General features: G+C 44.9%; 1 non-coding gene and 1 pseudogene across 1 annotated transcript; one reads left to right on the top strand and one right to left on the bottom strand.

Annotated features, from left to right (window-relative positions):
* Positions 1-4,874: 4,874 nt before the first annotated feature.
* Positions 4,875-5,224, bottom strand: LOC116912818 (annotated as a pseudogene).
* A 1,491-nt stretch (positions 5,225-6,715) lies between these two features.
* LOC116912929 lies at positions 6,716-6,820 on the top strand. Its single transcript, XR_004389500.1, has one exon. It is a non-coding gene; the product is annotated as a U6 spliceosomal RNA (small nuclear RNA).
* Positions 6,821-15,223: the final 8,403 nt, after the last annotated feature.

The following is a 15,223-nucleotide window of genomic DNA, read 5'->3' as shown; positions in this document are numbered from 1 at the left end:
GGCCTGGTTCTTGTTTCTAACTTTCTTCAGTCTTTTTTCTGTCTTTAAAACAAGCCTCCTTGGCTTAGCTCTTTGGAACACTTTTTCGAATTTATGGACTTCTGTGTGACCTCCATTCTGGCGTCGAAAAGAGAGCCAATCAAAATCTATATACCTTTACGAAACGTGCTTTCGATCCCCAGACACAAATACAAATAAAAATAGAGTCAGCGAGTTGCCTTTGCGGGCAAAGCATTTCCACATCACCCTGGCAAGCAGACTTCAACCCCAGACCCCACGTGAAAAGCTGGAAGAAGTGAGTGGGTCTATAATCCCAGGAATCCTAAAGTGAGGGCACAGTTGGAGGCAGGAGAGGCCCCAGCCATCCATGGACCAGACATCCCAGAACATGAACCCCAGCAGAACCATAGAGACCTTGCCTCAAAGAGGAGGAGAGAGCTGACTCCCTAAAGTTGTCCTCTAACCTCACCATGTACTTTCATGGCTTTTGCATGCCTGAGTATCTTCTCTCTCTCTCTCTCTCTCTCTCTCTCTCTCTCTCTCTCTCTCTCTCTCTCATCTCATCATACACCCACACATACATCATACGGCCTCCCTCATACGAACATACTAAAGTAAAAACTCTTAAATACATTGTTGTAATTCTGTCCTTTAACAGAAAGAAAAGGAGACCCACTGAAAGTAGCCCTGTAAGCAGGAGAGGGTCGGAAAGACAAAGGAGCTATGTGTAGCAGAAAGTGACATCCCCCCGCCCTCCAGAGCAAAGGGTGTCACCTGTATCGAACCCCTTTGAGAGGTCAAACAAGACAAAAACAGAAATCTTGACAGTCCCTGCCACTACTCTTAAGTTCGTTTTAGGCATTAACTCATTTAAACTTCCAACGTAGGTTCTTTTCTTCTCCTGGTGTTGCAGAAGAGGAAACCCAGGCATGAGGTAGCCTAAGAACCTGCAGATATTTGAAACAGAATTGGACTCCTGAAGAGACTAACTCGTGCTCAATCACTGTAATCCTGGTGAACTGGGGTGGGGGTGGGGGAGGCTGCCTTAACAACTTCTGAGTCTCCTGTCTCAGCTTCTTGGTGTTCATTTAGCAGGTATGAGCAGTGGCGCCTGTTCTTATCCTGCTGAGCGGGATCAAGACTCTGTGAATGCTAGACAATCACTCTACCACCCTGGTAACGCCCCAGCCCAACATGGAGGTTCGGGGTGACTGTACGTACCTGCTCTCACACGCCACCCTGAGCTTGTGGAGGCAGAATTCCAACCACAAGGGATTGTGCTCTAGGGTAAAATTGAAAAGGGAGGCCCATGAATCTAGCAGGAACAAGGCTGCTAGCTTCCATCCTTGGCGTTATCGCCTACCAGATGTCTACTATCAGAAAGCCTAGAATACCCCACGTCCAGGCTAAGGGGTACATGTCTCTAACAGCATGTTCAAAAGGTTTGAGGCAGGAGGATTGTGAATTTTAAGCAAACCTGTATTACTTAGTAAGACCCTGACTCTGGAAAATACACACAACCCTGTAGTCATACAAACACACACACACACACACACACACACACTCATGATTATGAGCAGTCGATCATTCCTGAGAGCTGCCTTTATTTATTTATTTATTTATTTATTTATTTATTATTTATTTATTTATTCCGTTAGTTATTATTTACTTATTTGTTTCTGAGATAAGACCTTACTGTGTGATGTGTGACCCTGGCTGACCGAGAGCTCCCTATGAAGACAACATTGGCCTTGAACTCACAGAGGTCTGCCTGCCTCTGCCTCCCTAGTGCTGAGATTAAAGGGACCCAGCACCTAATCCCACACACTGCTCAAAAAGTCATTTGCGTCTTTCTTTCTTTAAAAAGCTAGAGCTGGTAGTGCAGGTTTCTGATTCAAGCTACTTAGGAAGCTGAGGCAGGATGACCACAAAATTAAGAGGCTGTAAGGTCTGTCTTACAGCCTGAACAATTTAGTAAAATGGTGTCTTAAATATTTTTTTAAGGTTAAAAACAAGACCAGGGACTTATTTCAGCGATAGAACTTCTTGCCTGCCATGTGCAGGGGCCTGGATTTGAAAACAACAGCAGGCTCTCTTATCTAAACCTATGTTGCCCCCTACAAAGAGGAGAGGCATTCAGAGTTCATAAATTCCCTCCGAACACGGGTCGGGATGCCTCTTAAGACATGCATCTTTCTTCGGCTTGCATGACAATTATCTGTAACCTTGTCATAGTCTCTCCACTAAATAATAATTCTTTGAGGAAACTGCATTGTAATTCAACTGTGGCTCTCAGGAGAAGGATTGCACAAACAAAACCTGCGCACCTAATAGGCACCCCATATTTGCAAAACCGAATTATTGACAATGTGTCTCAGTGCATTTTCTTTAGAGTTTTAAAATTTCCATCAGGGTTTGCTTTGTTCCCAAGAAATTCAATGTCATTACCGTCGTTATCATTGTGATAAATGTATGCAATCAAAATCTACATTAATTGCACAATAAACACCATGACCTCCTCATCATTCTGTATTTTCCTTCTTACCCAATAAAGAAGTCATGCTGCCGCTACAGGAGTTAGAAACACTTTACGTCTACAAGTCTGACACGGTTGAGTGAATACAAGAAGTAAATATGTATTTAACTAAGACTGGCGCAACCAGGTTTCCTGATTGTTGGAAGACAGGGACACACAGTCGTCTGCAGACTTTGAGCAGTCCCTTAACCTTGCAAGTGAACAGTTCCCATTAACGTCTATCTTTTACTCTTAATGGGCAGACAAGGAAAAGATTGTACGCTGCGGCATAGACCATTCCCAGATGCAAACGCTCAGATGCTCAGCTCATGGCTAGTCCCCAGGCTTCAGAGGTTAAAGTGACTGGGGAGGGCGTAATATATGGCCCTGGGGAAGAAAGGCAAGAGAGTGGAGGTAAATGGGGGAGAGATGAGCAAACTTTGTGCTCTTTAAAAACAGGCCTGATGTTGTGCACTGGATATGCATAATTTATCATCCATCCTAGGACATTTTTGATGGCATTCCCACCACTGAGTTATAAACAGATGCCTCTGTTGCTACCCGTGGTTAGGGGAACTGTTTATTTATTCTCTTATATCTTCAGACAGGATCTTACTAGTCATCTTGAACTCATTTTGCAGCCTAAGCTGGTTTACACCTAAAGATACCCCTGCCTCAGCCTCCAGAGTATAGGCAGAGTTCTCTAGAGTTCCCTGACAATCTTGGCTCTCTTCTGAGATCTGAGCCCCCTGTGGGAATAAAAGCAACTAAGACCTGGCTGAATGCTTCTGACCTTTGCCTCAAAGAACTTTCCAGAGGAGGGAAACTGCCCCAGAGCTTCCTCCAGGCTCTACAGAGACACCAATAGAAAGGCAATTTCAGAACCTGAGGGGTGGCTCAGCAGCCAAAGGTATCTGCCCCCAAAACCTGGCAACCTAGGAGTTTGATCCTTTGAACTTGTATAAAGGTGAGCAGAGAAAACCAACTCCAGAAAGTGGTCCTCTGATCTCCTCATGCCCACCTCTACATACCCCGTGTCATTCAGGAACACATAGTCAGGAGAGTGCTGGACTGCCATGTGTAAAACACTGGGTTTGATGCCCGTCATGGTATAAACGTGGGGCGGACCATAGGTGTGCAAGCACAGACTTGAACTCCTAAACACTAGAGAGATGACACGAAGAAAAGGAGAGTCAGAAGTTCAAGTCCTTCTCTGCTAACAAGTTCAAGGCCATCAGTGGATACATGAAACTCTGTCCAAAAGAAAAAAGACCAAAATGGGAATTCCTAGCTAAGTATACTGTACAATGTCTGCAATCCCTGCCCAGAGGCAGTGTCCCTGGGGAAATTCAGGGTTCCCACTTGGGTTCTCAGTCTTATTAATAAAAGAATTTAAAGATGAACTCAAGTGGAAGGTCAAGGACAATCTTATTTGAGCTTAAAAGAAAACAAAACAACAAACAAACAAATAAAACCACCCCAGGGTAACCTAGCTGAAATCTCAGTGGTCTCCCAGAAGAGGAAAATGGAGAGGAGAAATTAAGCAGGCTAGGAAGTCAGTCACACAGCAGAAAAGCATCCACAAGGCATAGGGAGAGGAGCGCTGGAGAAAGAGTGAAATTCAAAGTGTTAGGAAAAGCATGTTCAGAAAAGAGAGAGAAAGAAGGAAAGCTTCCCCTTTAAGGGGATTAACTGCTACTATGTCAGTGGAATTGTTGAATGTTCAAAGTCAGCCTGGGATACATAACAAATACCAGGCCAGCCTGAACTTCATAGAAAAAAAATAAAGACAAGAAAGCAATTCCTGGCCAAAATTATCATCATTATAATAATAACATATAATAACAGTTATGTGTTATTCTTTTTGACATAATCACCAGAGAGGATCACCTTCTATTAGAGTCACCTGTATGACTTATTAACAGGTCGTAACCATGTCAGCATACAGCCCTGCTGGTGTTTCCTGAGTAAAGGAAGATACTCACTTACCTATGGTCACTGGTTAGGAAGTACAGAGCAGGCTTGGGACCCTGACAGCCTAAATAGCCTCTCTGTGGTCTGTCCAGCTCTGCACCATGGTGCACTATGGTTTTATCCAGTATGAGCTGGATCCAGCTCCATACGTACCTGTTTAGAATGAAAGGCAGACTCCTTTAAAGCCTCATGCCTGTTTTCTCAGCATCATAACAACTATCTTTCAAAATCTGTGACAAATAAAACAATTCAAACCTTGAAAGCATATTTGATTTTTTTTTTAAACAAAAAGCACAAGGTTTTATGTCTAGCCCATTGGGCAGGGCTCTACAGGACTCAGCTATGCAGGGAGCAAGCTCTCAGAAGGCTGAAGCGGTCCTCCATTTTACTTGTGGGCAATGAGCGGCTTCCGCAGCACCACAATGACCGAGTCCCCGCGCAGGAACGTCTTGGAGGTGTAGCGGTCCTTGTTGACAGCCTTGGACTTCTTCTTGCCCTTGCTGCTCTTGGGGACATCTCCTTCACATTTTCCAGCACCATGTTGCAGTGCCCGTCAAAGGCCTTCACCGGGCCCAGGAGCTTCTTGTTGCAACAGTTAATGAGCACTTGCGGGTTGTTGTCGACCGACTGCGTGAGCACAGAGAGGGGACCCGTGTTGAATTCCTCCTCCTCCCGCTTCTGCAGCTCCTCGGGGGTCATCTCACTCTTGGGTTTATTGAGGAGACTCATGGTGAAGGTTTCACTCGCAGATCACTCCCGCCTCCAAGCCCGTTGCTCTGACCTTTGATATTTGATGATTTTTAAGCAAAGTTGTTTTTTGCTTGCTCACTTGCTTAGAGATAGGGTATTGTTATCGTGCTGTGGCTGTCCTGCAACTTCCTATATAGAATAGGCTGGCCTCGAACTCACAGGGGTCCCCCTCCCTCTACCTCCCAGTGCTGAGGTTTTAGGTGTGGCCACTACAACCTCAGCTCTTTTTATTTATTTATTTTAGGCTTTAGATAATTTAATTTTATGTGTATGAGTGTTTTTGTCCGTGTACCCACATGTGTGCCCGATGCCTATGGAACTCAGGACAGGATGTCAGAGCCCCTAGAATTGAAGTCACACATGACTATGACCCCACACCCAATGTGTATACTGAGAATCAGTCTGCTCCAAAAGCAGCAAGTGCTCTTAACCCCCGAGCCACCTCTCCGGACTCCAAAACTGTTACGTTTTTTTAGTGTGTTGCATTATGGACAGTCAGCATAAGGAAGTAAGGGTTGGTGTTGGCTCACAGTTTGAAGATGCAGTCCGTCATAACCGGGAAGTCAAGGCAGAAGGACCTGAAGAGGTTGGAGCTCGCTCATCATCAGTTAAGAAGCAAAGAGGTACAGAGGCTGGTGTTTGGTTTACTCTCTGTTTTATTCAGTGCAGGGCCCCAGCCCACATCAGTTAAATCTCCTTGAAGCACCCTCATATACCTTGTGATTTTTAAATCCTGTCAAATTTAAAATCAGGTTTAGCTATCCTGGTGTGTTAATAACCTGGTACTGACCTTAAAATCAGAGACCTTCCAGGGCTTTTCTGTTGTGTTTGGTTTTGTTTTTTGAGATACGCTTTCTGTGTGCTGTGCCTGTCCTAGAACTCGATCAGGCTGGCCTCAAACTCACGGAGATCTGTCTGCTTCTGCCGCCTAGTACGGGAATCAAAGGTGTGAGCCACCACACCCAGCCCCTGAGAAAGTGTTTTGATGCTGGAGAATCACTTAAATGTTTCTAGTGGAAGGGAGACGGGAGAAGGAGGTGGGGGATGGGAGGAACACAGACTGCATGGGATTGGCCAAGTGGTTGTTGATGTTGTGTGAGAGGTCTGGGGGTGGGGGGTGAGGGGGACACTATATTACTGTACATGTTTACCTTTACCAAAATGGAGAGAAACCATGGGAACAGCCAGATGTGGGCCGCTCAGTCAATGCTTGGCATTCAAGCCCCCTTGGATGATCCGAACCCAGAGTCATCCTGTCTAAAATTGAGAAGTTTTCCCTTGACACTCTCAGAGGTTACACCCAGCTCTAAGATTTTATTAGTCTTTGTCTAGGGGAAAACAGTTTAAGGGGAGAAGTGTAGGCCAACTGTGTACTGGCCTGCTCTGGATTAAAAGGAGTTTTGGACTTATCTAACCATAAGGGAAGGAAGGAAGGAAGGAAGGGAAGGAGGGAGGGAAGGAGGAAGGGAGATGACCATGTTTTCTTCAGCAGCATATACACTACGATTGGAACAATACAAAGAAAATTAGCGTGGTCCCCAAGCAAGCAGGGCATGCAAATTTATGATGTTCCATATTTTTAAAGTTATCTCTCTCCTGTCTGTACTTAGTGGCCTCGGTAATAGATCACATAGGCCAGTCATTAAAATAAAGGAAGCCTTTGTCCGCTAAGAAAAAAAAAACAATTATGGCAGAGTTGAAAATAGAGCAATAATTAATTTTACACCCTCCTTCGTGACTCACATCTCTGCTTGCGTTGTGTGCTCCTGGTCATCTAATATTACCCTTCCCTGGCCTCTTTTCTAAATGCTATAATTTGCCATCTTTTCGGCTTCCTCTATACAAAATCATTACAGTGGAGGATTCCCATGTCAGGGGAATATGTTTCTTTCTGAGCACCAGAACCTATCCATTTTCCTACAGATTTTATTTTTCTTTACAGCTGAACGATCCCCCATTTTGTATGGGTAATTTTCATAATCCGTTCACCTTTTGATAGACATTGAGGTTGGCTCCCTTTTCCTGTTGTCATCGACAGAGCAGCAATAAACAGGGCAAAGATCTCTATGGGCAGACATGGAGTTCTCTGATATATGCCCAGGAGTAAAAGGACTGGGTTCGTGTGGAAGGTTTTTTCCTTCCTTCCTTCCTTCCTTCCTTCCTTCCTTCCTTCCTTCCTTCCTTCCTTCCTTCCTTCCTGCCTGCCTGCCTGTCTCCTGCCTGCCTGCCTGCCTGCCTGTCTGCTTCTGCCTGCCTGCCTGCCTGCTGCTGCCTGCCCCTGCCTGCCTGTCTCTCCCTGCCTGCCTGCCTGCCTCTGTCCTGCCTGCCTGTCCTGCCTGCCTGCCTGCCTGCCTGCCTGCCTGCCTGTCTGTCTCTCCTGCCTGTCTGTCTCCTGCCTGTCCTGCCTGCCTGCTGCCTGCCTGTCCCTGCCTGCCTGCCTGCCTGCCCTGCCTGCCTGCCTGCCTTCTTCCCCCTCCCCTCCCCTGCTGCCTCCCCTCCCCTGCCTGCCTGCCTGCCTGCCTGCCTGCCTGCCTGCCTGCCTTCTTTCCATCCCTCCCTCCCTTCCCCCTCCCTCCCTCCCTCCCTAAAAATGGAATTGAGAGTGACCGTAAAACCCCAGGAAAGCTCTGTGACTTCAGAATGGCCGTTCTAACTCCACAGGAGTTCACTGAGCGCTTGGGACTGAGTTTATGTCTGAGCGGCTACCTTAGTCTAGCTGCACGTTTTCATTTGTGAGTTTGTTATAAGAACGTGACTTTTGAAAAGGAGAAGAGCTGTGGAAACCACACTTCCCTCCGTCCATCCCTCTTCATGCCTGGACCACTAGTGGGCTTTCCTTGCTTTGCTTTTATAGCATAGAACATTGGGCCTCATTTAACTCCCCGCTATCCCTCAGTTTTCTCCTCTGTAAAATGGGGTGAGACTAGGGTATTAACTACCTCCGAAGGCTATGACAATCACACGAGTAAATAATTCACATAAAGTGCAGGGAGCTAGCTGTGTCTGCAGACTCCGTGACAGATAGATACGTCTTTTCCTAACTCCATTTTATAGCCCAGAAAACTAATTGTGGCTCAGTGAGGATAAGTGGTTTGGCCAAAGTCTATCTGTTTCAATAAACAGCTGTGCAGACATTTAAACTCAAGTCTCTGACCATAAATCCAGCCCCGTTTCTCCTCCAACCGTCCTGTCCGCTGTGGACACTGTTATGGAAAGGTTGACAGGTAATATGGCACAGTGATTGAGAGGGGCCTGGTAGCACCCGAGGAGTCCAACGCCACCAAAAAATAAGTTAATGTTTGTTATTAACACGAAAACCGTAGTCTGCATCACAGACTGCAGCCCCAGGGTCACGGAGCCAGTCAGCCTCTCTCCCAGACAGCCTGGAGCCCAGCACAGAGCAGTTGGAAAGCATTGGGGTGACTGGGAGGTAAATTACACCAGTCAGCCAGAGCCAGTCCAGCTCAGGCACAGGGACTAGGGTGTTCTTTTGTTTGCACACTGGGAAGCTTTGTAATTGGGCACACTGGCTTCTTGGAACAGCATCTTCCTTATGAATATACTGACCTCAGGTGACCAGGTTTGGGGTTTGTTTTGTTTTGTTTTTAATGTAGCTCATGGTGAACAATTTTTCCTATATCTCCATCATGGCCAGAATCTCCTCCTCTCTGTAGCCTTCATCCATCCTCTCAAGATCCATTTTATTAATATGTTCAGAGGTTATCTATGCCTGGTAAGTAAGAATGACAGTTTTCTAAGCCCAGTGGTTCTCAACTGATGGGTCGAAACCCTTACAAAGGTCTCATTCAGATATTTACATTATGGTTCACGACAGTGGCAAATTTACTAGGACCGTTATGAAGTAACAACAAGATAATTTTATGGCTGGGAGGGTCATCACACCACGAGGAACTGTGTGAAAGGGCCATAGCATTAGGAGGGTGGACAGCCATTGGTCTCTGTGAAGATGGGTTGTTAAAGGCCAAAAGGAACTCACACGTATGTATGTGTGGGGTGATTTAAATGGGGCCAGATGTTAAGCTAAACACTGTGGAGCTGTGGATGACTCAACAGGCTTTGACCAAGGGGGATGAGGAACCCCACGATTCTACATGGTCATCAAAAGGAAACTCACCGAACGCCATGGCTCCTCTTTGGCTGAGACAGTGGAATGCACCTTGCCTTGAGTTTACTTTGTACATTGCCAGGATAGACTGCAGCTCTCCACCTTCCTGCCTCAGTTTCCCCAGTGCTAGGTTTCCAGGTATGCATCACCACATCCACCTCTCATTTGATTTTAAAACGAAGGGAACTATCTAAGTTGGGGTTTCTATTGCTGCAATAAATACCAGAATCACGAGCAACTTGGGAAGGAAGGAGTTTATTTTACTTCAAAGATTACACAGTCTCTCTTCAAGCAAAGTCAGGAACTGCCTGTCTAGTGGTGGCTCCACCCACATTGAGCTGGCCCCACCCACATTAGTCATCAACCAAGGCCAATCTGATGGAGGCAGTTCCTCCTGGTGATTCCTTCTTCTCAGATACGTGGAGATTTGTATCAAGTTGACTCAAAAACCAACCAGCACAAAAATATTGCCGAGCCCTAAAGTACAGGGCTAGGGGTTTCCAGGACCTGTTTGAATGAATATGCCTTTGACTCATTCGGTCTGCCCATCTCCTGCTTTCCCAACAACGAGAAGAGAATAGATTCTGTGAAGCATTGTGAGTCTGCACTGTGACCTCCTTTCTGTAACAGAGCCATTACAATAGGAGTTCATCAGAGCTCGTCACTCTCTGTTAAATGAATGAAAGCTTGCATGCATGTGGGGGAGGGCCTGCCTCTTCTTCATAATATGTGCCCTGGTTAGAGCCACGGCGGGGCCGAACTTTACAGATGTTCTCATGTAACGGTTCAAGGGCAGCGAGCTGAAAGCGAATCAGAAACTTCTTCATGTTTTGTTCAAAGCCCACGAACACTTGGACATGTATTAAATGTTAATAAGCAGCTATGTGGGTCAGTGGGTTAAGTAATAACTGTGGAGGGAGGTGAGAGGTGAGGAAATACACGGAAATTACAGTCGAGGACGGCTTGGCTCACCAGAGCGAAACTTGTATAATAGTATGCCAGTGATTTAGCCAGGCTATTTTCCCCCTTCCTTGCACGGCCAGCTCTGCACAGTGACAACCTTTTCTTCACAGGCAGCTGCAGAACCTGGTAAAATTTGGGAAATATTTGAGAAGCACCTAAGAGGTTGCATATAGGGTCACTTCTCCTTACAGATGAAAAGAGAGAAAATCACTGTGTTTAGACAGAATGTTTGGGAGCTGATTGTAGGGGTTTTTTTTTTGGACCATTCTTTCTCTCCCTCTTGTATTTGACCTTTTTAATATTTTTTTCTCACGTTTTTATGAAGTCCAACAAAAGGAACAAAGGTTTTTGTGAGCATAAAATTGCTGCTCCTGAAAGCAATACCGATGATGACGATGATGATGATGATGATGACGACGATGATGACAGTAATAGCTAATCTTCTTTGAGAACCTATTATGCACCAGATCAATTCTGAAAGTTAGAGATTTGGGGAGCAGGCGATGTCAGCCAGGAGACATTTGGCAAATATATCTGGGGCATTTCGAATTGTCAGGACGAGGAGAGAAGGGAACTGGGAGCTGATACAAGCATCGAGTGGATGAGTCATAAACACTTTCCCAAAGCAAGGGACAGCCACCAACACAGCCATGCATTCCCTGGCCCCAAAAGCATCAGCTTCAAAGGTGATGAAGCCTGCTGTGGATGAACTGGCTTCTCTCTCTCTCTCTCTCTCTCTCTCTCTCTCTCTCTCTCTCTCTCTCTCTCTCATACACACACACACACACACACACACATACACACAAGTACACATATCACACATGCACATACATACACGACGCACACATACACATGCTTCAGAGATTATCGATTTCATTTGCAGATATAGAGACTGAGGTAGGAAGTCAGTAACTTATTCTGAACCTCACAGAGGCAGAGTGTTTCCCAGTCCAGACCTGTCTGACTTCAGAGGCCTTACCCTAGGGATAGTCTATGAGCAGACACAGGCAGGAGATCCCTGACCAAGCCTTTGTTTTTCACATTACATAGCAGACATGTTCACAAACAGTCCTCTTGTCCATCAATGTCCCCTTCTAGAAATGTGGAAGCTGATGACTCCGACCCTACCTTTTTTTTTTTTTTTTTTTTGCACAAAATACAGGATTTTTTAATCCCTGCAAAAAAATTAATAAATAAATGAAAATTAGACTTTAAAATGAAAATGTCAACTCTGTGTCACCTCTTCCAACTAAAACATTCTGACACTGGATTATTTTTATTAAGATAATATTGATCTATAATTAGGAATAGTAATATTTAATAAAAATATTCATAAAGGAGTTTGTGAGCAGTTCTTCAACATAATAAAAGTATTAGCAAGATAATGAAATGTCAAGTTTGCTGTGGGTGGCTGTTTTGAGAAACGTCGAGCATTACCCGTGGGCCCTGGCCCATTCACTAGATGTGTGTATCTCTTTCTCAGGCCCCTTCTCTCCAAGTCCCGACAACTCAAAATGTTCCAGGGCATTGCCAAGTGCTTCTTTTTCTTCGGTTATGTGTACCGGTGGCAGAATGTGTCCCATGTTATGTGAAATTCACAAAGCAGTCCTCTTTTCCCTTTCGGCTGTCACTTTCCATAGTCATAGGAATTAGACAGTTATGTAACGTCCTAACGCAGCACTGTACTGAGCCCAAACCCAGCAAAAAGGTGCTTCACATGTTGTAATTTTATTTTCAATGGTGGAGCTCCTTTTCCCTCTGAAAGCCCCAAAGGACAGTCATTGGTAAACATTACCCCTAATCACCTGTTTTCTGTCAGGCTGAGACAGGTCGTATATGGAATGAACCAAGGTGAGCACACTGTAGTTGTCTCAGTGGGTCGTGTGCCATTTACTTTCTGGTAGGCTGTCATAATCGGATGTCTTGCTTAGACTACATTTCACTTAGTAGTTTCCATTCTGCACTCAAGAGACTGAGGCAGGTGGATCTCTATGAGTTTGAGACCAGCCTGGTCTGCAGCAGCAGTTTCCAGGACAGCCAGAGCATATCTCAAAACAAAAAGAAAGGAAGTAAGGGAGGAAAGGAGGGAGGGAGGGAGGATGAGAAAGGAAGGAAGAAGAGGAAGAAAAAAGACGGAGAGAAAGAAGAGGAAGAAAGGGGGAAAAAAGAAAGAAAAAGTACTTTCCATTTAGCCCCAGCTGTCTGGAAGACCCATGTCTGTCCATCGCCTGACTGGAAAACTAGAAAATACTGCATACATTGAAAGCAAAAGACAAAACCAGAAAAGGCCCCAGGAAATTCAAACATCCAAAGAAAGGGTCTATAAATAGATGATATCAGGGTGATCCTTAAACAAATGTGGTTAGTTTTGACATATCGTTTAACGATGAAGTATAGTAGAGTAAAATAATACACGTTTTCTTCCTCTCTCTCTCTCTCTCTCTCTCTCTCTCTCTCTCTCTCTCTCTCTCTGACAGGATCTGTGCAACCTAGGTGTCCTTGAACTCCTCATGTGGCAGAGAATGCTCTTCCACAGTATTTTCCTGTTTTGTTTTTGAGACACGGTCCCACTACAAGCTCAAAGCAATCCATCGGGCTCTGCCTCCCAGGTGCTGAGATTAAGGGCTTAAGCCCAGTGCCCCAGCAAACCTGACTCCTTGGCTACTTGCATTTACTCTCCAGTAAATGCTAGGATTACAGATGTGCATCACTGCATCTCGTTTTACATGGTGCTGATGATGGAATCCAGGGCTTCGTGCATGGAGGAGAGGCAAATCTAACCTAACTGACCTACATCCCAGCCTTAGAAATTCCACGGGTAATTTGAGGACTGAAGTTACAGCAGAGTGGCTAAGCCCTATCTAGCATGACCCAGGCTCCAAGTTCAATTCCCAGTACATGTGCACATAGTCACACACACACACACACACACACACACACACACACACACACACACACAGAATATCTATTCCTCAATAAAAAGAAGAAAGAAAAATCACTTTATGGGGGGGTGGGGTATCATTCAAGACTAGCCCTAAATTAACATTTAAGAAACGCCATTAAACAAAATATAAATTAACCAATATTTTACATGTCATAAGATTAAAGATAATGACAAACCCAAGTTAGACCTCAAATTAACTGATTCTTCCCCCTCTCTCCCTATCCCAATCCTACTCATCTCTCTAGTGACTGCTGGACACTGTGGTGACAGTTTTCAGACTAAAATAAAAGCATGGTAATTCTGATGGCTCATGCAAAAACCTTAAGCAGTTCACTCTTATCTAAAGGTAATGTCTGACTGCCTCGGGGCCCTTAGCACTTGGGACCTTTCTGATTTGGCTGTAACATAGTTTTCTAGCCTCATAACTTGCCAATTCTTGCTTCTTTTAATGTCTCTCATTTCCTATGAAGCTTTAATGCCAGTCTCAACAGACCTGGATCGTGTATTGCTAATTGGAGACTCTTTTGCATAAATATTCTTTACTCTTTCACCCCTCAACTACATCACCTCTCCAGGCCCAGGCGCACTGACACCACACCCCATTTCCACAGTACATTGATTATTTCTCAACAGTAGTCTGCTTTAAAACATCCAGCTGAGGTCCAGGGGATAGTTCAGTGGGTAAATGTGCTAATAAGTCAAGTCTGACTACCCGACTGGAACCTACGTAAAGAGCTGGACCCAGCGGTGCACATCTGTCACTACAGCATTTCTACAGAGAGACGGGAAGTGGAGACGGGAGAGTCACCTGGAAGATTTTGGACCAGCTGGGTTGGAAATCACAGCACAGCAGCAGAAACAAACAAACAAACAAACACAAGAGAAACCTTCCCTCAACACAGAAGTGTGAACCAGCCAGAAAGTTATCTTCTGACTTCACACACATGTAGTATGCTTGTATCTATGGCGCGCGCACGCACACACACACACACACACACCATTTAAAAATACAGTGGATATTTTCCTCGCACAGATATTTAAGTATCCTTTGCTGTTTCACGGGCTCAAATTTTATCTCTCTTTTAAACATAGAATTATGCATCAGGAGAGACAGATCAGTAGTTAAGAACACTTGCTGTTCTCCCAGAGAACCAGAGTTCGGTTCCCAGCTCCCAAAACATGCAGCTCATAGCTTCCCATAAGTCCAGTCCCAGGAGATCCAACTCCAGGTCCCCTTAAGGCTTCCAAGGGCACCTGCACACACACTCCATACATATATATGGGAGCACACATATATACATAAATAAAAATGAATCTTAAAAAAAAAAAAGAAGCTAGAGAGATGGGTTGGTGGTTAAGCCTATGAACTGCTCTTCCAGAAGACCTGGATTCAAATCTCAGCACCCACATAGTACCATACCAGTACAACATCTGTAACTCCAGTCCCCGGGGATCCAATGCCTTCTTCTGGTCTCCATGAGCACTAGGCACACAACTGATGTACAGTCAGATATGCAGATAAACACCCATACACATAAAATAGAGTAGGAATGCAAGAAAAGCATAACATCATATCCATAAATGTAGGTCCACGGGCATGTTGGGTTGACTTGGTGATCATAGGAAGTATGTTTCTGACACACTAACCTTGAGCTCAGAACACTGTCTGCACTGGCCACTCTTGAAGGAAGTCGGAGGGCAATGGTGTGACAAACCCATTCTTTCTTGATCAATGTTCTGGCCAGTCTTAACCGTTAACTCAACACAACCTCAAGTCATCAGAGAGGAGAAGTTTCAACTGAGGAATTGTCTAGATCAGGTTAGTCTATGGACATATCGATGAGGGGTTATCTTGATTATTAATTGATATAAGAAGGCCCATCCCACAGGGGGTACCACTATTTCCTGGGCAAGTAGTCATGAGTTGTATAAGAAAACTAGTTAAACAGAA

Source organism: Rattus rattus, chromosome 11 (assembly GCF_011064425.1).
Source record: "Rattus rattus isolate New Zealand chromosome 11, Rrattus_CSIRO_v1, whole genome shotgun sequence".
NCBI lineage: Eukaryota > Metazoa > Chordata > Mammalia > Rodentia > Muridae > Rattus > Rattus rattus.
Note: the sequence above shows the minus strand (reverse complement) of the source record. Positions and strands in the feature narration are given on the sequence as shown.